This window comes from Phyllostomus hastatus, unplaced genomic scaffold (genome assembly GCF_019186645.2).
Source record: "Phyllostomus hastatus isolate PE091 unplaced genomic scaffold, TTU_PhHast_1.1 phas_scaffold_1066, whole genome shotgun sequence".
Lineage (NCBI taxonomy): Eukaryota > Metazoa > Chordata > Mammalia > Chiroptera > Phyllostomidae > Phyllostomus > Phyllostomus hastatus.
The window spans coordinates 14,427,009-14,453,510 of NW_025334004.1; the positions used below are offsets into that span (position 1 = coordinate 14,427,009).

General features: G+C 42.5%; 1 pseudogene; it reads right to left on the reverse strand.

Annotated features, from left to right (window-relative positions):
- Positions 1-2,915: 2,915 nt before the first annotated feature.
- On the reverse strand, positions 2,916-4,714 carry LOC123829037 (annotated as a pseudogene).
- Between the last annotated feature and the right edge of the window lie 21,788 nt (positions 4,715-26,502).

The window sequence follows — 26,502 nt, forward strand, 5'->3', positions numbered from 1 at the left end:
CAGTAATGAAAGCCTTCACTGAGGAAGTGATGTTTCACCTGAAGCTTGCCGGCCAGAGTTACTTAGGTAAAGGGACCAGAGCCTGCAGAGCCTTGGTAAGGCGTGTGTAACATTCTGGTCTTTATTCTGAAGGCAACGGGAAGAATTGAAGGGTGTCTGGGTATGCTAGCTTGGGCTGCTATAACAAAAGAGCACAGACCGGGTGTCTTAAGCAACAGAAACTTACTTCTCACAGTTCTGGAGGCTGGGAAGGCCAAGATCAAGATGCTGGCCTCCTTGGTTCCTGGTGAGAGCTCTCCACCTGGCTTGCAGTCAGCTTCTTGCTGTATCCTCACATGGCAGGGAGAGAGAGCAGGCTCTCTGGTCTGCTTTTATAAGGGCACTAATCCCGTCACGGGGGCTCTGCTTCATGATGTCATCTAAACCTACTTGCCTCTTCAAACTATTACATTTCGGGAGACACAAACATTCAGTCCATAATAGTGGGTATATACGAATGTGCCTTAAATGTTTTTTTATTAGGGAAAATTTCAAATATATACCAAAGGAGAGAGAATAAATAGTATAATAAACCCCCATTTAAAGAATTTTTTTTAGATTTTATTTATTTTTTTTTTAATTTAACATCATTTTATTTATTTTTAGAGAGAGGGGAAAGGAGGGAGAAAGAAAAGGAGAGAAACATTGATGTGTGAGAGAAACATCAATCAGTTGCCTCTCATACGCCCCCAGTCAGGGAACCAGCCTGAAAGCCAGGCATGTGCCCTGACTGGGAATTGAATTGGCGACCTTTTGGTTCACAGGCTGGCACTCAGTCCACTGAGTCACAGCAGCCAGGGCTAATCCCCTGTTTAAAGAAAAAAATTTTAATTGATTTATTTTAGAAGGAGAGAGAGAAATGTCAGCTTATTGTTTGATTCATCTATGCATTCATTGGTTGACTCTTGTATGTGCCCTGACCAGGGATTGAACCCACAACCTTGGCATTATCAGCACAATACTCTAACCAAATGAGCTACCCAGCCAGGGTTAAACCCCCATCTTCTTATCAAGCTTTTTATCAATCTAGGCTCTAGCTTGTTTCATCTCTAACACCCCAAAGCATACCTTTCTTCACCCACTTCCCATTGAATTGTTTTGGAGCAAAAACAAGATTTTAATTATATCCAAAAATAATTTACATTTGGATCTCTAAGGATTAAGGATTTAAAAACATAAGTAATCACAATTCTATTATTGCTTCTAAAAGGATTATCAGTACAACAATCAGTTGAAATCAAGCATCCTGTCAGGCGCTGGCCAGTATGGCTCAGGTGGTTAGAGTGTTGTCCTAAAGGCTTGGGTTTGATTCCTAGTCAGGATACATACCTGGGTTTCAGGTTCGATCCCGGTCTGGGCGAGTACAATCCCCAGTCTGGGAACTTAGAGGAGGCAATCAATAGATGTATCTTGGTCACATCAATGTTTCTCTCTCCTTTCCTCTCTTTCTAAAAGGCAGTGAGAAAATGTCCTCAGGCAAGGGTTAAAAAATAAGTAAATATCTTGTCAGCATCCCTGAATGGTGTTAAAGGTAAAGGCTGGTGACATGATCAGATTTGCATGTTGAGAAGCCTGATCTGGCTGCTGGGAGAATAGACTGAAAGTATCTGGAGCCATTTGGCTCGTACAATAAACCAGGTGAGAGGTTGTTTTGAATTAAAGTGCTGGTAGGATGGGGAAGATGGAGAGGTGATAGACTTGAGAAGTATTGGAGAAATAAATATGACAGAACCTGGTTGGTGAGGTAGGGGTTGGGGAACACTGAGGAAGAGTATTAAGAATGACTTAGACATTCCCAAGAACTGAGTGAATGGTGGTGGCCTTCATGGGGGTGAGGAACTCGGGCCAAGTTTGGCTTGGGCTGTTAGTTTGAGGTGACTTTTGAGACACCTGAGTGAAATGCTGAGGAGTCCGTGGAGATTCTTGCTACTGGAGCTAAGTGGGAAGGTCGGGCTGAAAGTACCGATGGGGCTCGTCAGTGAATGGTCTTCAGACAGCAGCATAGTAAGAAGGACATTGGAGCGGGAGCGTGGGGTCCTGGGTTCCAGTTCCCGCCCTGCCCTGGGCCCACAGGCAACTTTGGGCAGCTCACTTCCTCTCCAGAACTGTCAGTGTCCCTGTCTGGGGACGTACTCTCAAACTATCCTGTAGTCCAACAAATACAAGACGGCCTTCGGCACAGAGGAACCCTAAAAACTTCACCCTAAAGTTAATTTTTTCACTCCTGCCCTTTCCCAGCCGCCTCTGTTTTCCTCTCTTCCTCATCTCCTGAGGCATCCTGAATTTGATATTTATCATTGGCATATTTCTTTATAGTTTTGGTATATGTATCTCTCTAAGGGACATGTCATTTTGTTTTACATAATTTTTATTTTTTAAAAGATTTTGTTCATTTATTTTGAAGAGAGAGGGGAAGGGAAGGAAAAAGGGAGAGAAACATCAGTGTGGGGTTGCCCCTTGCTCACCCCCAACTGGGGACCTGACCTGCAACGCAGGCATGTGCCCTGACTGGGAATCAAACCAGCGACCCTTTGGTTCACAGGCCCGTGCTCAACCCACTGAGCTACACCAGCCAGGGCCTGTTTTATATAATTTTAAAACTGTACCTATTCTCCTGTGACTTGCTTATTTTACTGATGTGTAATAGTCCACAGTGTACTTCCATTTCCTCTTTAAAACAAAGTTTTCTTATTAAACTTTGCCTTAATGGGTCTCAAAATTTTGTGACAGATTTTTGGTCAAGTTGTTTCCATTAAAATATACTGATTTTAAAAAACTAATAGCTTAAAAACTGCCATACACACACACACACACACACACACACACACCCCACCCCAAATGGTCCACAAAAACATTCTCCATTCCTTCAGAAGGTTTTATGATGCACTGCAATCATTAACTGAGCTCTTACTATTAAACTTCAGTGGCCGACAGAGACAGACTGTTCTTCTACTGAGTAAGGCTGGGATGACAGATACTAGGGATAATACTCGCTTAGCTTTCTGTGAGTTTTAGGCAGATGCGGTGACTTTGCCAGCTCCAGCTGTTTTCTTGTCCATTATGTGTCTCATGTCACAAACAGCAAAACAGCCCAGAGGAGGATAGCCAGAAAAGCTCTCAATACACATGGGCTCGCCAGGAACCATATCAAAGATGGCAGCATCACCAGATTTCACAAATTTGGGCCATATTTCAGGCTTTTCCCAGCTCAGCAAACTTGCAAGCAGTGTGAGCTGTGTGACAGCTCAGCTCAGGTGCATACCCAGCACTGATTCGGCCTGGAGGGTTCAGGATGGTCTCCTGAGCTGTGAAGCCAGCCACTCCCATTGGTGGGTCACTTTGTTGTTGCTGACCACATGGCCATGATGAACATCTTTGACAGACACGTTCTTTTTTTTTTTTTTAAGATTTTATTTATTTACTTTTAGGGAGAGGGGAAGGGAGAAAAAAGAGGGAGAGAAACATCAGTATGAGAGATATCGATCAGTTGCCTCTTGTACATGCCTCGGTCAGGGGCCAAACCCGAAACCCAGGCATGTGCCCTCACCAGGCCTCGAACCAGCAGCCTTTTGGTTTGCAGAATGATGCCGAACCAACTGAGCCATACTGGCCAGGGCCGAACAAGTTCTTGACATTGAAGCCCACACTGTCCTCAGGAAGTGCTTCACTCAGAACTTCATGGTGCATTTCAAGAGACTCTCCCTCAGTGGTAACATTGACTGGAGCAAAGGTGACCTCCATGCTGGGTGTGAGAACACCAGTCTGCATGCAGCTCCCAGGGACAGCACCAGTACCACCAACTTTGCAGACATCCTGCAGGGATAGACGCAGGGGCTTGTCAGTTGGACGAGTTGGTGACAGGATGCAATCCTGAGCTTCGAGCAGCAGGGTTCCACCGGCATTGCCATCTTTAGGCTGAATTTCCATCCCTTGAACCAAGCCATGTTAGCACTTGGCTCCAGCATGTTGTTGCCATTCCAACCAGAACCTGGCACAAAGGCTACTGTGTTAGGGTTGCAGCCAATTTTCTCAATGTGGGTGCTGACTTCCTTAACCATTTCCTCGTATCTCCTCTGGCTGTAGGGCGGCCCAGTGGAATCCAACAGCTAGCTGTTTATGCCCAGTGTGAACACCAGAAGGGTGTGCTTACCGGTCTGCCCATTCTTGGGGATGCCTGCTGCAAACTCACCAACACCAGCAGCAACAGTCAAGACAGCACAGTCAGCCTGAGGTGTGCCTGTAATCACATTGTTGCTGAAGTCTCGGCGTCCTGGGGCATCAGTGATGGTCCCATAATACTTGCTTATCTTCAATTTCTACAGGGAGCTGTCAATGGTGATACCACACTCACATTCAGCTTTCAGTTTATCCAAGACCCAGGCTTACTGGAAGGAGCTGTGTCCCTTCTCAGCAGCCTCCTTCTTGAAAGTTTTGAGTGGTTCATTTGTCATTCTACCACATTTATAGATCAGATGGCCAGGAATGGTGAACCTGCTGGAATCTACTTGCCCACTGGCAGTGATGTAGATATGAGTCCTTCCCTCTCCCATTTTGGCTTAGGTTTAGCTGTGGGTTTTCACGACATCTGTGCTCTGGCAGCAGACGTGTTGGGAAAAGGTATTTCCATTTTTTATTTACTTGTTGATAGGCAGTTGGGTTGTGATGCAGCTCTGAACATTCTTTTAAGTGTCTACTGGTGTACGTATTCAAGAGTTCTCCAAGTTTAAATCGAGAAGGGAAAGTGCTCATCATAGAGTAAGTGTATATTCAATCTTCTAGATGATGCCAGTTTTACAAAGGTATTTACAATATTTACATTACCACCAGCAGCTCAAGAGAGTTCCCTTTATTCCACATTCTCCCCAATGCTTGGTAAGCCATTAAGTCAAATTTTCCTCCAATCTCTGGGTGTGGAATGGTATCTTATTGTGGCTTTAGCTTGGATTTTCCTAACTACCAATTATTTTGAACACCTTTTCATATATTTATTGACTATTTGGATTTTCTCTTCTGAAAGTGTCTACTTAAGTCTTTTGCCCATTTTACTATCAGGTTGTCTGTCTTTCCCATTGACTTGTAGGATTTCTTTATATCTATTGGATAGAATTCCTTTATTGGTTTTATGCTGTGTAAAAATTTTCTTCAGTTCTGTATCTTCCTTTACTTTATTGTGTTTTAAGTTTATTTATTTTTTAGAGATTTTATTTATTTATCTTTAGAGAGGAGAAGAGAAGAAGAGAGGGAGAGAAACATTAATGTTTGGTTGCCTCTTACATGCCCCCTACTGGGGACCTTGCCCAAAACCCAGGCATGTGCCCTGACTGGGAATTGAACTGGCAACCATTTGGATCACAGGCTGGCACTCAATCCACTGAGCTACACCAGCCAGGGCTGTTTATTTTTTACTGTATTTCTCCATTATCATTTATCCCCCTTACATCTTTATTGTATTTTTGGTGAACAAAAAGTTTACTTTGTACTTAGTCATATATGTCAGATACCTTCCATCTGTCTCCCCATATGCACTTTCCACTTTTCTCCATCGTTTTTCTGGGGAAGTTGACCTCTAGGAGCTGTTACTGGGCTCTGTGCCTGTATGCTTCTGGTTGGGTTTGGCCAAGGGGGTGTCCCAGCAAGAAATCAGAAGGAGATGAAGAATGAGAGTAGGTATTTATTTTTCCTAGCTCCAGCCTGCTGTGTCTTCAATCCAGGAATTCTCCTCTATAGACTTTTTCCTTCAGGAATCCTGAACCTTCTCCTTAATTTCATTGTTTGTGCCCAAGTCATAACATTGTCCTTATATTCCCCTTTATCCACACCTCCACAAACAATCTTTTTACAGAGGACCTTTTCTCAGACTCCTTCAACTTGAGTGTGTCATATATTCTCTGTTGGATTTCTCATTGACATATTTATTAAACTTTTCTTTTAAAATTAGTGTTTTTGTGTGTTTAAGAAAATTTTCCTTATCCTGAGGTAATGAAGATATTCTGTGGTATGTTCTTAAAGTTTTATTATTTGTCTTTCTTGTTTGTTATACCCAAACAGGAAAAAAGTTCACCTGATGTTGATTTTTTTCTATCCTACATTTATAGAGCTTGTTTTATGGATCAGCATATGGTCTCTGTTGGTGATTGTTCCATGTGCATTTAAAAAGAACAAGTGTTTTGTTTTTGTGGGTAGAATGTTCTATAAATGTCAACTGGGATAAATTGGTTGACAGCATTCTTCAAGTCTGCTACATCTTTGTGATTGTTTTGTTTATTGTTCAGTTACCGAGAGACATGCATTGAAGCAACTATGACTGTGGGTTTATCTGTTTTTCCTTTCTGTTCTCTAAGCTTTTTCTTCATGTATTTTGAAGTTCTTTTATTGAGTACCTACACACTGAAGATGCTTTATGTCTTCTTTTTTTTTTTAAGATTTTATTTATTTATTTTTAGGGAGGGAAGCGGGGGGAGAGAGAGAGAGAGAGAGAGAGAGAAACATCAATGTGCGGTTGCTGGGGGTTATGGCCTGCAACCCAGGAATGTACCCTAGCTGGGAATCGAACCTGGGACACTTTGGTTCCCAGCCCGCGCTCAATCCACTGAGCTACGCCAGCCAGGGCTTGCTTTATGTCTTCTTGATATAACATACCATTATGAAAAATCCCACAGTATCTCTGATAATATTCCTTGTCCTGAAGTTTGTTTTGTCTGATGTTAATATAGACATCCCAGTTTTCTTGTGGTTAGTGTTTGAATAGTATTAACTCCTTTCATCCTTTTACTTTTTATCCATGTCTTTATATTTAAAGTAGATTTTTAAAAAACAGCAGAGTCTTAGGCCCTGGCTGGCGTAGCTCAGTGGATTGAGCGTGGGCTGTGAACCAAAGTGTCACAGGTTCAATTCCCAGTCAGGGTACATGCCTGGGTTGCAGGCCATGACCCCCAGCAACTGCACATTGATGTTTCTCTCTCTCTCTCTCTTTCTTCCTCCCTTCCCTCTCTAAAAATAAATAAAATCTTTAAAAAACAAAACAAAACAAAAAAACAGCAGAGTCTTGTATTTTTATCCAGTCTGATAATCTCTGCCTTTTAACTGATGTGCTTAGACCATTTACATTTAAAATAATTATCAATATAGTTAGGTCAAAATCTGTCACTTTACTATGTGTTTTCTGTTTTTCCAACCTGTTCCATTTTTCAGCCTTCTTTTTATTATTAATTTTATCTCTTCATTCTACTTTTTAATTAATGTATAGTATAAAAACCTTCCATTTCCCCACCCTATTCTTTGTGTTATTGTTGTCATACATTTCACTTCAACATGTTATAAGATAAAAAAATACATTGTTATTGTATCTGTTTTAGTCAGTTAACTTTTCTCTACCTTTTTCCACAGCTTTACTGAGGTTTAATTGACATGCAATAAACTGCATGCATTTTTAGGTGTACATTTTATGAGGTCTGACAAATGTGTACACTTGTGAAATCATTACCACAATCACAACGATGAACATTATCATTCCCTTGTAATTGTTTGTAATCTATCCAGTGATGTTTTGGGTCATATCAGATTGTTTCACTTGTCTTGTTTACATACCTAAGAGTGGAATTGCTGGGTCATAAGGTAACTCTCTGTTTAAGATATTGAGGTACTGTCCTGGTTGGTGTGGCTCAGTTGGTTGAGCGCCAACCTGCAAACCATAGGGTCACCAGTTCAATTTCCAGTCAGGCACAGGCCTGGGTAGCAGGCCAGGTCCATGGTTGGGAACATGTGGGAGGCAACCACACATTGATGTTTCTCTCCTTCTCTTACTCCCTCCTTTCCCCTCTCTAAAAAGAAAGAAATAAAATCTTTTAAAAAAACAGCCGACATACAATATTACACTCATTTCAGGTGTACAACATAGTGATTGACATTACATAGTTTACAAAGTGATCACCCTGGTACGTCTCCCCCCCCCCCCTGCAGCGTATGTAGTTTGTTCCCTTTTTCTCATTTCCTTTGGATCGAATGCTCTTCATGATTCCATTGTGTCTCCACTGTTGACATATTAGCTCTACCTTTGTTTCTTTAGTTGTTGTTCTAGAGGGGTTTTTTTAGTTTTTCTTAAAAAAAATATTTTGATTATTTATTTTTAGAGAGGAGGAGCGAGAGAGGAGAGAAACATCCATGTGTGGTTGCCTCTCACAAGCCCCCTACTGGGGACATGGCCCCCAACCCAGGCATGTGCCCTGACTGGGGATCAAACTGGCAGCCCTTTGGTTCTCAGGCCAGCACTCAATCCACTGAGCCAAACCAGCCAGGGCTGTTCTAGAGTTTATAAAATACATCAATGTATAAAATACATACATTGAATTATCTTTGGACTCAAATCAATTGCCTATACATGTATGGGTTTATGTCTGGCTTTTAGTTCTATTCTATGGATCTGTATCTCTCCTTATGCCAGTATCATATTGCTTTGATTGCTGTAACTTTATAATATAAAACTTATAATAAGTTTTAAAATTAGGAAACATGAAAGGGTTTTGAAGAGGAAAATAACATCAAGTTATATTTTAAAAAGGTTACATCAGGAAGCCCTGGCTGGCGTAGCTCAGTGGATTGAGTGCGGGCTGCGAACCAAAGTATCACAGGTTCGATTCCCAGCCAGGGCACATGCCAGGGTTGCAGGCCACGGCCCCTAGCAACCGCACATTGATGTTTCTCTCTCTCTCTCTTTCTCTCTCTCTCTCTCTCGCTCTCTCTCTCTCTCGCTCTCTCTTCCTCCATCCCTTCCCTCTCTAAAAATAAATAAATAAATCTTAAAAAAAAAGTTTACATTGGGGTTCCTCAAAAAGTTAAACATATTATTCCTAGATAACCCAGAAGTTTCACTCTTAATTATATACCCCAAAGAATTGAAAATAGGGACTCAAACAAATACTTGTATGCCAATGCTCATAGCAGCAGTGTTCCAGCCAAAAGGTAGAAACAACCAAAGTGTCCATCAGCAGATGAATGGATAAACAGATGTAGTGTATGAATACAGTGGAATATTAGGCAGGCATACAAGGAATGAAGTTCTGATACATTATATCACATGGCTGAATTTTGTAAACATTATGCTATGTTCGAGAAGCCAGATACAAACAGATAAATATTGCGTAATTTCACTCATGTGCAATATCTAGGACAGGCTAATGCACGGAGATGAAAAGTAGATGAGAGATTACCCGGGTTTATTGGTGAGAACAATACACAACTATTGTTTCATGGGTACAGAGTTTCTGTTTGAGGTTATGAAAAAGGTTTGGAAATGTATAGTGGTGATGGTTGCAGAACACTGTAAATATAATTAATGTCACTGAATTCCACACATAAAATGGTTAAAATGGCACATTTATGTTATATATATTTCATCACAATTTTAAAATAAAAGAGCCCTGGCTCAGTTGATTGAGTGCCAGCCTGCAGACTGAAGGATTGTCAGTTGGATTCCCAGTCAGGGCACATGCCTGCGTTGTGGGTCAGGTCCTCAGTTGGGGATGTGAGAGAGGCAACCACACATTGATGTTTCTCTTCCTCTCCTTCTTCCTCCCTTCCCCTCTCTCTAAAAATAAATAAATAGAATCGAAAAAGAAAAAGACTGCTTGGCAGCTGTGAAGAAATCAGACTATAGGTTAAGGTGACTGCAGTAATTCAGGGTAAAGATGATGTTCTGTTTAACCCTCCCAGGTCTAGTCTATCCTTCTCTATCCTGCTCTGTGTTGACTGAACCCTCTGGCTTCTTCTGGTTGAACTTGGCCAATGGGGAGCACTGGTAAGAGATCAGAGGGTGGGAGGAAGCTGAGATCAGGGAATACTCTGGCTTCCAAAGTGCAGGGTCACTGTGGCCACCATATCTCCTGATGAAAGGTCACAGCTCCTATACGATAGTCCCGTTCACAAAGTTCTCTTTGCACTCTAATAATGGTCCCCTCTCGCCGTCCCTGCTAGTGCCACAGCGGCCACCGCTAGTGCACTCGTATTTCCCCACACCGGTTTATTACTTTAATAGTTCCTTTATTAAAGTTCCCTAGAGTTAACTAATTTGAGTGTGCAATTCATTTCCAGCTTTAGATGGGGGTGGGTGTAGTAGAGAGAGCAACAGATATATTTGGAGGTAGAGCCTTGAGGTTTTGATAGATTGGATGGTGTGACAGACATGACTGGTGTAAGAAAAGTCCTCATAAATTGGGTAAGATGGGACACACAGTCTAAGAGAAAAAGACACAAGATTCAGACTCAGGCCAACTGGTTATAGTCTATGTACAGTATCAAGTCCCAGAGTGGTTGGAACAAGTGACTCAATGTACTAAACCATCTATCGCCCTGCCTCGGGGACGGAACTTACTCTTCTCCTAGCTCTCAGGTATGCAGGAGAGAAACTGGAGGGGTCAGGAAGGCGGGGTGTCCCAAGGAGGCAGTGAAAATGGGGTTCTTGGAAACGACACTAGGAAAAACGCCTAAATAACCTGAGGGAAGTGTTGGGATCCAGGTGCTGGCTCGCAGTGGCTCAGTCTCCCAATCAGGTGACCTGGAGGTGGATGGGAACAGCAGTCTGTCGAGATATCCAGGGTTCAGGGAAAGTGAAGCAACACCCTGTTGCATCCTGCACCTGTCTTCTTGTGCTTACTCCCTCCCTGAAGCCACAGGCATGACACGATGGAAGCAATTTCTCCATCACAGACCCTACACCGTGTACATATCCTTCAGCTCTTTCCCCACTTTCCTTCTTTTCCCTGAATACCTTTCTTCCACCCTCTTTCAGCCTCTGAAAGGCACACATAAAACTTATATCCCTGAGAGACGGCAGAGCATCTGAGATTGAAGTGTTACACACTTCAGGGTGTCCTGGGTCAGCCAGGAAATCCTTAATGGTCTACCTGGCTTATTTCCCTTCCGTTCAATATGGAGAACTCTGATTAAGGTGGAACTCCTACAACACAGTCCTTAGGTCCTGGGCCCCTGGACCAGTTCTCTGCTAGTTGTTTGAGCTCAGCCTTTTGGACCAAGGGCCCGTGAGTGGGTGTGCCAGTAGCATAACCTCACTTTCTTTCTTGTTACTCTTGCTTTCTTTCCACAAGAATCACTCATCAACTTAATCTTATTCCCTTACACGCTCGAAGGACGCAGGGAACCTTCAGACATTCCCAGCTCCTCACCAGCTGTGTGATCTCAGACCCATTACTTAACTTCTGTATGCCTTGGGTGGTTGTTCTTAAGCTCTTAGCCAATGCCTGGCACATGGCAAACTCAGTCAAGTTTTGAGTCTAAATTCAGTTTGTTTTGTATACCTGCTTTATTTTATTTTAGTTATTTACTTTTAACTGGGTATTATGTGCACCCAGAAAAAGTTTCCAAAAAGTACAAAGGCCCACCACTTCCCCTAACCGCCCAATTCAACTCCCCACAGATGGCCCTCTTGCCAATTCCTTTCTTAGACTTCAGGAGATATTCTCTGCAATTACAGACACAGACTCAAATTAATTTTTCCTTGGACAAATACCAGCCCTATCTTGGAAAGCTTTTCAGATCAGTTCTTACTGATTTGCCTAATTATTTTTAATTTTTATTATTTACTTACTTATTTTTAAAGATTTTATTTATTTACTCTTGGAAAGAGGGGAAGGGAGGGAGAAAAAGAGGGGGAGGAAGCATCAATGTATGAGAGAAACATCAAACAGATGCCTCTCACACACCCCCAACCAGGGACCTGGTGCGCAATCCAGGCATGTGCCCTGACTGGGAATTGATCATCACCACAATTAAGATATAAAACGTTTTTATTACCTAAAACTTCCCCCTTCCCCTACTGCAGTCATTCTTCTTACCTAGCACCTAGCTGTATGCAATCTTGACCTGCGTTCTGCCACTACGGTTTTGCTTTTTCTGAAGTCATCCATGTTGTCACATATATTAATATCTCATTTCTTCTTAGTGGAGGGTAGTATTGCATAATAAAGAAATTCCGAAATCAATTGCCAGTTGATAGCCATTTGGTGTCCTAGTTTGTTCTTATTATGAAAAATACTATTTGCATATGCATCTTGGTGTGGGCATATATTCACGTTTGTTCTTGGGTCAATATATAAGATTGGGATTACAGGGTCAGAAGGCAAGTACAAGTGTGTTTTTACTTTGTAAGACACTGTCATACTGTTTCCTAAGTGTCTATACAATTTTGCAATCTCACTTACAATGTATTGGAGTTCTGGTTTGCCTTTTTCTTTTTAACAGCTGGAGTGTAACTGCTGGACAAAGAGCAACAAAGCAAATGTAACAAATGTTAACAACTGATGAATCTGAAAGAGAGTTACAGGTTTTCATTTCACTATTCTTTTTGTTTATCTTTAAATACAAAAAAAATCAAAATAAAAAGCTGTGACAAAAACTAAATTGCCTAGTATATGAAACTGAACTGATTCTGAGGTTTATCTTCAGGGAAAATTTGCAAGGAGAGCCAAGAAAATGTGACAAAGAATGATGAAGAAGAATGGGTCCTACTGTTTGCTTGGGTAGCTAGATATTCATTTGAAAAAGAGAGCAGAGGGAATCAGACATCAAAACTCATACATTTGAAAGCTGAATCAGATAATAAGCCTGTTTTGCTAGGAAGTTGCGGCATTCATATGTACCATAGTGGATCACAGCATTTCCCCACCAAGGGGATTAACTTCCCTCCTTCTGTGTAGAGAGAGGACTGGCTTTCCAATCACCCCAGGATACAACTGGTCTGTTTTCCTGCAGATTTCCGGGGGAGGGATAAAACAACCACAGGCAAACCCCTCTGCTGGACGCATGCCCAGCAGAAGTCAAGATGGCGCAGGGCGAGGTACTTCTACGCTGACACGAGCAGTGGGAACTGAGATGGTGGCCCTGAAGTCCTGTCTGGCCTGGGAAAGGGATCAGATTGGATAAGGCGCGTAGGACCCCAGAGGGGAAGGGAGGGAGGAAAAGAAATGGATTGGAATCCACCTAGGAAATGGATTGGTTAGGGGGAGGAACCAACAGAAGCCCAAAAAAGATTGGGAAGTCAGTTTGAAAGTGTGCCTGGTCCTTTCCAAGCTCCAGATAGTATAACACGAGCTTAACAGAGCCCTCCCTCCACCCTCCAGTCACTGTCCTCCCCACCCCCACCGTAACACATGTGCACCCTGTGCCTTCAGGCATTCTCTCTCCATAGCAGCCTTGCGTCCCTGACAGCCACCTGGGCTTCGGCAGCCGTGCAGACTCGGAGCGTGGGCCTGTGCACAGCACCAGCCGGAGCACAGCTGGGAACAGATTCAGCTAGCCGGATGGGGACAGATATGGACCAGCTTCAGCATGGCACAAAATTTTTGGATACTGTCATTTGTACTAGGCCTGATGAAGACAAGGCTGAGTGTTTTCCATGGCAGGTGTGAGACACTGAGGCTGAATCCAGGACAGTCCTTTGTATTTGCTCCAGCTTCTTCAACATACCTACCACTAAGCTTTACCCTCCTGCCTGTGGGTCCCTGGAATGCTTTCCTTGTGATTCCTTGAAAGGGCCTCCTTTTCACCTGCAACACTATTAGACAGCAAAATTACCTCTAAGGCTATAGTGATTTAAACCTATTTTATTGTCACACTGAAAACCCTCCCAGAAAAAATTATACAGGGGATCTAGAAAAAGGTTCACGAGGATATGGATATCTAGTTTACAATAAAATGACATTTTAAAATTAGAATGAGTTGGCCTTTAGGTCAAGACGGCAGCATAGGTAAATGTGGTACCCATAGCCACAACAAAATTACAATTAAATTAGACCTGGCTGGTGTGGCTCAGTGGACTGAATGCTGGTCTGTGAATCACAGGGGCAGCGGTTCGATTCCAGGCATAGGCCTGGGTTGCGGGCCAGGTCCCCAGTGGGGGTGTACATGAGAGGCAACCACACATTGATGTTTCTCTCCCTCTCTTTCTACCTCCCTTCTCCTCTCTCTAAAAATAAGTAAATAAAATCTTTTTTAAAAGTTCTGTTTTAAAAAAGAACAAACACTTAAGAAAAAATTACTGAACTATAGAACTACCATCATTTAGAACCACCTGAAATCTAGCTAAACAGAACTCCTACAACTAAGGATATGAAGAAGAAGCCACACTGATACTGGTAGGAGGGGCAGAAACACAGAACAGCCTGGCTCAACACCCGTGTATAGTGGGTAAAAATCAGGAAGGATATCTCACCTGTTGAGGTCCCCCATGAGGAGCGAGGGGTCCCAGACCCACACCAGGCCCCCTTCCAGGGTTCCAGTGCCAGGAAGAGAAGTCCCCATAACTTCTGACTATGGAACCCAGCAGGGATTGTGGCTGAATGAGACTGAGGACTCTTGGAGTCCCCGACATTTCTCTTTAAGGGCCCATACACAGACTTACTTGAACTTACTTGCTATGAGCTACAGAGCTGGGTGGCAGCTTGAAGGGCACCAGGGACATACAGGGAGGAACTGAACTGCATCAGGGCGAGATCTGGATGGGGAGCTTTCCCCCAGACAGAAGTGCTGGTTGAAGCCATTATTCCTTCCTGAGCCCTTGCCTCACCCACAGGCCAGCAGACAGGCACCATAACTGAGTCTTCATCAACCTGGCTAGCACTGTTCACTCTGTCCTGGTGATTCCTTGAGACCCTGCTCCACCCAATTTGCAGGTTCAGTCAAGCTATTTTCAGTGGCTTTTCTATACAAATGGCCTTTCTTGGGTCATGCTTCAGATTTCCTTAAAATTTCTCAAATGAACAGCATCTGGCCTCAGTGTACCTTCTATCTCTTGCTAAGTGACCCCAGTCCTAGTAGTAGCAGCAGCTGGCCTTGGCTCACAGCTTGGCCTCTCCTGGGCAACTCCAAACCCAGCAAAAGTAGCAGCCACCTGCAGTTTGTTTTGCAGCTCATGCCAGATGGCCCAGAGCAGAACACAGGCAGTGGCTGATGACAGTCTGTATCTCCTAGGAGGCCCCAGAGACAGTGAACCCATGGACAGCTTCAGACCACATTGAAGCACCACCCAAACACCTCCACAAGTCACACACTCAACGGGTGGACTCAGCAGGCACCAGAGCACCACTAAGTAGGTCCTGCTCTGTGGGGTGGGCCCCTGCCCAGCTGATCCTCCATGATAGTTGCAGCCAGTCTTTGCAGCTGATCACCCTGGAAGTAAATCCCTCCCATTGATGTACCAACAACAATGAAGGCTTGACTACAACAGGAGGGTGTACACAACCCACAGGGGTGGAGGAAAGGGCACACCTTAAGTGCCCAGCTCTCACCAGACAGAATGGCCATCATAAACAAAGCAACAAACAACAAGTGTTGGAGAGGTTGTGGAGAAAAGGGATCCCTAGTGCACTGCTGGTGGGACTGCAGACTGGTACAACCACTATGGAAAGCAGTATGGAACTTCCTCAGAAAACTAAAAATGGATCTGCCTTTTCACCCTGTGATTCCATTGCTGGGACTCTATCCTAAGAATACTAAAACACCAATTCAAAACAACCTATGCATCCCAATGTTCATAGCAGCACAATTTACAATAGCTAGATGCTGGAAGCAACCAAGATGCCCATCAGTAAATGAATGGATCAAAAAACTATGGTACATATACACAATGGAATTCTATGCAGCAGAAAGAAAGAAGGAGCTCCTACCCTTTGCAACAGCATGGATGGAGCTGGAAAGCATTATGCTAAGCGAAACAAGCCAGGCAGTGAAAGACAAATACCATATGATCTCACCTTTAACAGGAACCTAAATAACAAAACAAAGAAACAAGCAAAATATAACCAAAGGCACTGAAATAAGGTCAGGCTGACAGTGTCCACAGAAGAGAGTAGAGGGAATTTAAGGGGACAGTGGGAAGGGTTCAAGGGAACAAACTTAAAGGACACAAGGTCATAAACTAAGGGGAGGGTGGTAATGGGAGGGAAGTGAGGAGGGGTGGGAGGGGGGGCTGGGTTGGGAGTAAAAAGGAGAAAACTGTATTTGAACAATGATTAAAATAAAATAAAAAAAAAAGAATCATAAAAAAAAAAGTGCCCAGCTCTGTTGAATGGGTGTCTGTGCCACTGAACCCTATAGAACGCCTGCTACCTGAGGCCACTCTATCACACCCAGGATATGTTGCAGCTCTGCCTAATACACGGAAACAAACACAGGGAGGCTACCAAAATGAGGAGTCAATGAAACACGTCCCAAGTGAAGGAACAGATCAAAACTGCAGAAAAAGAACTAAAAAATAAAGACAAGCAATCTACTAGATGCAGGATTCAAAACACTGGTTGTAAGGATGCTCAATGAACTTAGGGGAAGAGTAAAAGAACTTAGTTAGAACTTCAGCAAAGAGATAGGAAACAGGCCCTAGCTGGTGTAGCTCAGTGGATTGAGTGTGGGCTGTGAATAAAAGGGTTGCTGGTTTGATTCCCAGTCAGGGCACATGCCTGGGTTGTGGACCAGGTCCCCATTGTGGGCCATGTGAGAGGCAACCACACATTGATGTTTCTCTCCCTCCCTTTCCCTCTCTTTAAAAATAAATAAATAAAATCCTTAAAAATTATTTAAAAAAGAGATAGGAAACAAAAACTAAACTAGAAAACACACACACACACACACAAACAGTCAGAAATGAAGACTACTTTACCTGAAATTAAGAATACAGCCCTGGCTGCTTTGGCTCAGTGGGTTGGAGCTCCTGTGGTGATTCCATAAACCACATGGTGTTGGGTTTGGTTCCCAGTCAGGGCACATATACAGGTTGTGGGTTCAGTTCCAGTTGGGGTGTATATAGGAAGTCAACCAATTGATGTTTCTCTCTCACATTGATGTTTCTCTCTGTGTCTGTCTCTCTCTTTCTCCTTCCCCATGCCTTCCTCTCTCACCAAAAAAATTTTTTAAAAGATGCATTACAGGGAATCAACAGAGGAGTAAGTGAAGCAGAGGATCAAGTCAGAGATTTGGAAGAAAAGGTAGCAAAAAACACCCAGTCAGAACAGCAAAGAAAAAAAAAGCATCAAAAAAAAAAATGAGGATGGTATAAGGAGTCTCTGGGACAACTTCAAGTGTACCAACATTTGCATCATGGGGGGGTCAGAAGAAGAAGAGAGACAGTGAGGAATTGAAAACCTATGTGTGATTGATTTGGAGTTCCAGCAAAGATGGAGGTGTAAGTAGAAATGCTTCGCTTCTTTGCACAACCAAAAGAAGGATAATAACCAATTTAAAAATAATAAACAAGAAGAACTGCCAGAAAATCAAACTGCTTGGAACTCCAATAACCAAGGAGTTAAAGAAACATTCATCCAGACTAGTAGGAGGGGCAGAGATGGGCAACCAGGCAGAGAGAACCTGTGGTAAGCTGGAAGACCACGCTGGATGAGGTGGAGCTGGCCGACCAGGAAACTAAAGACTCAAAACCTCTAGCTGTAAAATCCTGTGGAAATCCTGGAAGTAAAACTCATGAGAGTATGTGGGCCCCTTGAGATTGGTGCTAGTCCACAGAGTGCATGGGCTGCTCCAGCTCCCGGGTTAGCTGCTGATCCACCTGAGGTTTCAGACTGGTCTGAAGGTGGGTAGGTGACCTCTGTGCTGGCTCAGCAGTTTCCTGCTGAAGACTGGAGTGCTCAGCCCCCCAGATTGGAGTGCTCAGACCAGACTCAAGACTGGTCTGCCGCCTCTACTGCTCAGTCCAGTGAATGGGTAGAAACAACTATTGAGTGGTCTTATGAGAGAGGGTGGGGAGAGAGAGCAAGAGAAACATCAATTCGTTGTTCTACTTATTTATGCATTCATTGGTTGATTCTTGTATGTGCCCAGGTCTGGGGATCGAACCTGCAACCTTGGCATATTGGGACAATGCTCTAACCAACTGAGCTACCTGGCCAAGGCCTCTTTCACAAACTCTTAAACAAAAATGGAAATAAAGGTGATGAAAAGTGAAGAGTTTTTTTTTAAAGTCTGTGGCTAGACCACACAGAGTATAGGAATTTGTTAATTACATATTCCTACTAGGTCCTGCCTCCAATGGCTTCTGCTCCCTATAAGTTGCGATCTTCTGTATTTGCCTGTCTTTTCAGTTTTGGGGACAGGGTTTTACCCTAAAAAGATTTATTTACAAACCATTATATAGAAATCTAGAAAGAAATATTTGCAAATATAATAGTTGCCACATTTGAAGTGATTTTTTGTCTTTTAGCATTTTCAAAACTTTCTACCTTGAAAGTCAGAAAGAAAAAACACAAACTTTTCATTGAGTAATAGGAACATGATATATCATACAGTGAAATAGTGTACAGCTATCCAAAATGATAAGGAAGCTCTAGCTGTAAGATGGTACCTCCTCAAGACATATTTAAAAAGGAACTATAAAACAATATGAAAATGTGCTACCCATTGTCCTGGTACACCAAAATCACACTTATAAGAATCAACCGGGACTTCCGGCCAAGATGGAGGCATAGGTAGACACACTGTGCCTCCTTGCACAAACAAAATAAGGACAACAACAATTTAGAAACAAAATAACAATCAGAACTGATAGAAAATTGAATTGTATGGAAGTCAGACAACCAAGGAGTTAAAATAGACGCATTCATTGATACTGGTAGGAGGGGTGGAAGCGAGTGGAGAGGGGTCATGGCACAAAAAGCGGTGGCACTGGGCATGTAAGTCATCCCGGGCTCACAAGACAGCAGTAGGTGGACCCTTGGTGTGCAGGCGGCAGCTGGCAGACCCCAGCGTGGGGTGGCAACGGGCAGACCCAGAGTGGTGTCAATTGTGAAGCGAGGCACTGCATGCAAGGCTGACTGGGTGATCCCAGATTCACGCACAGATAAACCAGGTGAAACTGGGGAGCAAGATAGACTGCACAACCCAGGGTCCCAGCACTGGGAAATAGAGCCTCGGGGAACTGATTGAAAACACCTGTGGGGGTTGAGGTGCCGGAAGAGACTCCCAGCCTCACAGGAGAGTGTGTTGGAGAGACCCACAGGGTCCTAGAATGTGCACAAGCCCACCCACACAGGAATCAGCACCAGAAGGGTCCAGTTTGCTTGGGGGAAGAAGCAGCAGAAGTGACTGAAATCCAACAGAGAGCAGAGCAAGGAACATTGTTCCCTCTCAGACCCCTCCCCCACAGACAGCGTCACAACCCAGCTACTGGGTTGCCCCTTGCTGTCAAACAACTAAGGCTCCGCCCCTCACTATGTAACAGGCTCCAGACCGGAAAAAAAAAAAGGGGCCCAAACGGAAGAACAGATCAAAGCTCCACAGCAAATACAACTAAGCAACCAAGAGATAGCCAACCTATCAGATGCACAGATCAAAGCACTGGTGATCAGGATGCTCACAGGATTGGTTAAATGGTGGTCACAAATTTGATTAAAAAATGAAGGCTACGCTAAGTGAAATGAAGGTAAATGCACAGGGAACCAATAGTGATGGGAAGAAAACCGGAACTCCAATCAATGGAGTGGACCAGAAGGAAGAAAGAAACAACCAAACAGAAAAGAATGAAGAAACAAGAATTCAAAAAAATGAGGAGGGGCTTAGGAACCTCCAGAACGTCTTTAAATGTTCCAACATCAGAATTATAGGGGTACCAGAAGGGGAAGAGGAAGAGCAACAAGTGGAAAAGTTATTTGAACAAATAATAAAGGAGAACTTCCCCATTCTGGCAAAGGAAATAGACTTCCAGGAAGTCCAGGAAGCTCAGAGAGTCCCAAACAAGTTGGACCCAAGGAGGAACATATCAAGGCACATCATAATTACATTACCCAAGATTAAAATGAAGGAGAGAATCCTAGAAGCAGCAAGAGATAAGGAGACAGTAACCTACAAAGGAGTTCCCATCAGACTGTCAGCTGATTTCTCAAAAGAGATCTTGCAGGTAAGAAGGGGCTGGAAAGAAGTATTCAAAGTCATGAAAATAAAGGACCTACATCCAAGATTGCTCCATCCAGCAAAGCTTTTATTTAGAAAGGAAGGGCAGATCAAGTGCTTCTCAGATAAGGTCAAGTTAAAGGAGTTCATCATCACCAAGCCCTTATTATATGAAATGTTAAAGGGACTTGCCTAAGAACAAGAAGATAAAAAAACATGTGTAGTAAAATGACAGCAAACTCACAATTATTAACAACCACACCTAAAACAAAACCAAAAGAAACTAAGCAAACAACTAGAACGGGATCAGAACCATAGAAATAGAGATCACAGGGAGGGTTAGCAACAGGGGAGTGAGAGGAGAGAATAGGAAAAAGTACAGAGAGTAAGTAGCATAGATGGTAGGTAGAAAATAGGAGGAGGGCAAGAATAGTATGGGAAATGCAGAAGCTAAAGAACTTATGACACATGGACATGAATTAAAGGGGGGGAATGTGGGTGGGAGGGGGTGTGCAGGGTGGAGGGGAATGAAGGGGGGAATGGGACAACTGTAATAGCATAATCAATACAATATGTTTAAAAATAAAAAAGTCAAACAAACAAACAACAACAACAAAGAATCAACCAGTGGATGCATAAATAAGTGGAACAACAAATTGGTGTTTCCCTCCCCACTTTCTTCCTCTCTCTCTCTAAAACCAATCAATTAAAATATATATATATCTTGAAAGAAAATTTTAAAAATACTGTAAATTATTTTCTATAATCTCACCTATCCCATCAAATGATTTCACACTTTAGTGTTTCTTTTCAACTTTAAACTTTAGAGACAGCATCGCGTTTAAATAACTGAAATAATGGGATAGGTATGGTTTTCAATACTGTTTTCCTTTCACATTATTTTACAAACATGGTTTCATGTTTACTTTTTTAAAAGTATATTTTATTGATTATGCTATTACAGTTATCCCATTTTTCCCCCTTTTAGTTCCCTCTGCCCTGCACCACCCCCTTCCACCAGCATTCCCCACCCCCTTAGTTTATGTTCATGGGTTGTACATATAAGTTCTTTGGCTTCTCCATTTCCTATACTATTCTTAACCTTCCCCTTTCTATTTTGTAACTACCATTTATGCTTCTTATTCCTTGTACCTTCCCCCCATTTTCCTCTCTTCCCCTCCCTGCTAATAACCCTCCTTGTGAACTCCATTTCTGTGATACTGTTCCTGTTCTAGTTGTTTGCTTAGTATGTATTTGTTTTGTTTTTTTTTGGTTCATTTCTTGATATTTGTGAGTTTGTCATTTTACTATTCATAGTTTTGATCTTCTTTTTCTTAGATAAGTTCCTTTAACATTTCATATAAGGGCTTGGTGATGACAAACTCCTTTAACGTGACCTTATCTGGGAGGCACTTTATCTGCCCTTTCATTCTAAATGGTAGCTTTGCTGGATAGAGTAATATTGGATATAGGTCCTTGTCTTTCATGACTTTGAATACTTCTGTCCAGCCGCTTCTTGCCTGTATGGTTTCTTCTGAGAAATAAGCTTATAGTATTATGGGAACTCCTTTGTAGGTAACTGTCTCCTTTTCTCTTGCTGCTTTTCAGATTCTCTCCTTATCCTTAATCTTGGGTAACTTTAGTATGATGTGCCTTGGTGCATGCTTTCTTGGGTCCAACTTTTTTGGGACTCTCTGAGCTTCCTGGACTTCCTGGAAGTCTATTTCCTTTGCCAGATTGGGGAAGTTCTTCTTTATTTTTCCAGATAAGTTTTCAATTTCTTGCTCTTCTCTGGAACCCCTATGATTCAGATGTTGGAATGTTTAAAGTTGTCCTGGGGGTTCATAAACCTCTCCTCATTTTTAAAAAAATTTTGTTTCTTGATTCTGTTCTGGTTGAATGTTTATTTCTTCCTTCTGTTCCAAATCGTTGATTTGAGTCCAGGTTTCCTTCCCTTCACTGTTGGTTCCCTGTACATTTTTCTTTATTTCACTTTGTATAGCCTTCACTTTTTCCTCTATTTTGTGACCATACTCAGCCATTTCCATGAGCATCCTCATTACCAGTGTTTTTAATTTTGCATCTGATAGGTTGGATATCTCTTTGTTGCTTAGTTCTTTTTCTAGAGTTTTGATCTGTTTTTCCATTTGGGCCATATTTCTTTGTCTCAGTGCACCTGTTATGTTGTAAGGGGTGGAGCCTTAGGTATTCACCACAGTGGGGCAACACATGTTGCTGCATTTTGGTGCTGTCTGTTGGAGGGGGTGTCAGAGAGGGAACAGTGCCACTTGCTCAGCTCTTGGCTCTCAGTCATTTCTCCTGCTACTCCCAAGCAAATTGGTCCCTTCTGTTGCTGATTCCTGGGTGGGTGGTTTTGTGTACATTCTAGGACCCTGTGGGTCTCTCCAATGAACTCTCCAGTGAGGCTGGGAGTTTCTCCCACTGCCTCAAGTGCCACAGGTTTTTACAGCCAGAGGTTTTGAGGGTTTATTTCCCTAAGATGGAACCCTGGGTTGCCCAGTCTGTCTTGCTCCCCAGTTGTTCCTCCTGGTTTATCAACACACAAGTATGGGACTGCCAACAGCCACCTCACCCACCTGGTCCTCTCTGCCCCAGCTGCCTGTATCCACCCCTCCTACCGGGCTGAATAAATGTTTCTTCTTTAACTCCTTTGTTGTCAGAGTTCCATACAGTTAGATTTTTGACAGTTCTGGTTCTTTTTGGTTTTAAATTTGTTGTTGTACTTCTTTTGGTTGTGCAAGGAGGCAATGTGTATCTACCTATGCCTCCACCTTGGCCAGAAGTGCAATTTCGTGTTTCTTTATGTTATGGTATCTGCAAACTGTTTTGTAATATTAATATCTAATAATCTAATCATTTATTGGTGGGTTTCTGTTAAGCCCCACTGACTTAAATATTTTAGTACATACAGATTTCCTTTTTCTTTTGGCCTAGTTCACTGAGTTTTAAATTCCTAGGTGAGGGACTGGGTCAAAGGATATCAGTTGGTTCTTGCTAGGTACTGCTTAAGTGTGCTTCTTGAAGAATTATGTCAGTTTGCCTGGCCATTAGCCAGGCATGAATATATCTGTTTCCCAAAGCTTTGACCAGCCAGCATTGGGTATTTAATTTTTACACAGGTTAATGGCTGTTAATTGGGACCATGCTATACATAGTCTTTAATTTGCATTTCCCTAATTACTAAGGAAGTTGAGTCTCTTAAAAAGTGTTTAGTGTTTGAATTTCCTCCTAGGTGCCTATTCAATTCAAATCAAGACATATTTTGAGTGTCCACTATGTGCCAAGTGCTGTGTGCTTCCCTCTATGATGAGTGACCTAACAAAAATGGCCATTTGGGGAGAGGGTCGGGGAGCCGGAATAACATAGCAAATCAATGACGGAGTGTACTCAATTGGTAGAAGCACAATATTTGCAGGCAGAATGTGCAAAATCCAGTGGGTAGAAGACAAGGTAGGAAGGGGTCGGTCCTGTCTGAAACAGCAGGTTTTTGCAGGGCAAGTGACTTCAAGCAGGGGCTGAACAATGGGTGAGATTTGTCCAGGTGAGAGAAAAAAATGTCTGGGGAGAGGGAATAATTTAGGGAGAGAAAAAAGGGGTTGAAAAACCTAAAAATATAGTGCTCGGTTTTTGGAATTGTGACTGTCCCATTGCAGTGAAGATGTGGGACCCTGGGGCTGAGGGATGATGAATAATGCAGGGCTTACTTCAGGAAACTGACTTTTGTCCTAAAGCTTTTCTGTTGTTGTTGTTCTTAAAGAGGAGTGACACGAGCCCTGACTGGTGTGGCTCAGTGCACTGGGCATCGTCCTGAAAACCGAAAGGTCACAGTTAGATTCCTTGTCAGGGCACATGCCTGGGTTGCAGGCCAGGTCCCCAGTTGTGGGGTGGGGGCATGCGAGATCGATGTTTCTCTCACATTGATGTTTCTCTCCCTCTCTTTCTCCCTTCCTTCCCTTCTCTCTAAAAATAAATAAGTAAAATCTCAAAAAAAAAAAAAGAGAGAAAAAGAATGACATGAGCTAATGTATATTTTAGAAAGACCTTTCTGGCAGTTAATGAGAGGTAGATCTGGGGACACTGGTGTTTGTAAGATGAGCCTAACTGTCCTTAGCCATTTACCAAAGGTTAGAGAGATAGGACTAAACATAAGCTTGTTACGTATTATGCACATTAACTCTTTATGTGTCCTACTTAAAACTATACTTCCTGCCCTGGTTGGGTATCTCAGTTGGTTAGAGTGGCCCAATATGTCAAAATTGCGGGTTCAATCCCCAGTCAGGGCACATACAAGAACTACCCAATAAATGCATAAATACGTGGAACAGCAAATCAATATTTCTCTCACATACACAAATCAATAAATAAAAACTAAAAATGTGTATCTCCATTTCATGGCTTTTTAAAAAATGTTTAAATTGAGGGAAAATATATATAACATTTACTGTCATAACTGTTTCTAAGTGTACAGTTTGTTGGCGTTAAGTAAACTCACATTGTTGTGAGACCAATCACCACATCGTGGCTCTCCTTTTCAGTTAATTTAGTTGAGTTTTATTAAAGAGAAGTTGAAATTTGTACAAATTCACTTTTTGGGTAATAGTTACTATTGTTTGCTTAACACTTTACATTGCATAATGCTCTTTATTTTATTTTATTTTTAATTTTTTTAATCCTCACCCTAGGGCATGCCTATTGATTTTAGAGAGAGGGAAGGGAAGGTAAAAGAGAGGAAGATAAACACCAATGTGAGAGAGAAACATTGATCAGATGCTGAACTTGCAACCTAAGCATGTGCCCTGACAGGTAATCAAACCTTCAACCTTTCAGTTTATTGAATGGGGGTCCAACCAAATGAGCCACACCAGCCAGGGCTGTGCTTTAATATATATGATCTTGTTTGATCTTCATAAATGTGCCACTGAGGTGGATATTATCCCCATTTTACAGATGAGAAAGCTGAGGCCAAGAGATAATCCTCTGTGTTATCTTGGAGAGACAAAGAGTATTACCCAGATTTACAGGCTGAGGATTTCATCCATTCAGTCACTCATAAAGCAAATAGTACTGGAATACTTACTATATGCCCAGTGTAAGGTTGTTGAGCAAAGTAGACATAATTGTTTACATTTATGAAGCTCAAGGACTAGTGGGGGAAATAGGCAACAGTCAAGAAATTATAAAGTAATGAAGTAATAATAAACTCTTATTGAATACCATGTATGAGAACAATATCTATATGACAGAGGTACCAGACCAAGCCTCGCCATTAAACTTCACAAGAAATGACAATGTAAAATGTCTTCATTTGAGGGAAACTCAGGACTGAGTATACATATTCTATATGCATTTGTAAACCTTCCAAAAATGATTCACCTTGACATTTCTGTGTCTAGTCCATAATATATCTTCTTTGTTTAATTTTTAATTTTAGTTTTTAAAATATTTTATTTATTTATTTTTAGAGAGAAGGAAAGGGAGGGAGAAAGAGACCAAAAGAAACATCGGTGTGTGGTTGCCTCTCACACACCCCCAACTGGGGACCTGGCCCAGAGCCCAAACATGTGCCTTGACCCTTCCCTGACTGGGACTCGAACCAGCAAAACTTTGGTTCACAGACTGGAGCTCAATCCACTGAGCCACACTAGCCAGGGCAAGATTTTATTTATTTATTTTTAGAGAGAGGGGAAGGAATGGAGAAAGAGAGGAAGAGAAACATTGATGTGAGAGAGAAACATTGATCAGTTGCCTCTCACACGTCCCTTGACCAGGGACTGGGCCCACAACTCAGGCATGTGCTCTGACTAGGAATTGAACCAGAGACTTTTTGCTTTACAGGACCATGCCCAACCAACTGAGCCACACCAGTCAGGGCCACAATATACATTCATTGACATTATTTGACTTGTATACTGACCTCAGCCTTGTGAGTTAGGCAGACAAGTATGGTTATCTACGTTTTACTGAAATGACAGTGTCAGAGAGAAGTTAGGAAACTTGCCTAAAATCACAGGACTAGTTAATGGTGGAGCTGGGGTTTGAATCCATGTCTTGTAATACCTCAATGGCATTATTCTCTTAATATTTATTCTTCTGTTCATTCATCCATCAAACATGTGCTGATCACCTTCTGAGTGTCAAGGTATGTTTGGAGCAGCCATACATACAAGAGCTACTGAAGGGTTTTAAGCAGGAAAGTAGCATGATCCTTTAAAATTTCTTTTAAAGAAATTGTATTTTCTTTTTTTAGAAAGGACTGTATTTATTTATTTTTAGAGAGAGAAGAAAGGAGGGAGAGAAACATCAGTGTGTGGTTGCCTCTTGCACACTCCCAACTGGAAACCTGGTGGGCACCCAGGCATGTGCTCTGACTGGGAACTGAGAGCCAACCCTTTGGTTCCCAGGCCGGCACTCAGTCCACTGAGCCACACCAGCCAGGTCAGAAAGTGGTGGTTTGAAAAGTATGTTCTGGCCCCTGACCAGTGTGGCTCAGTTGGTTGGAATGTTATCCCATAGTTGAAAGCTTGTAGGTTCGATTTCCTGTCG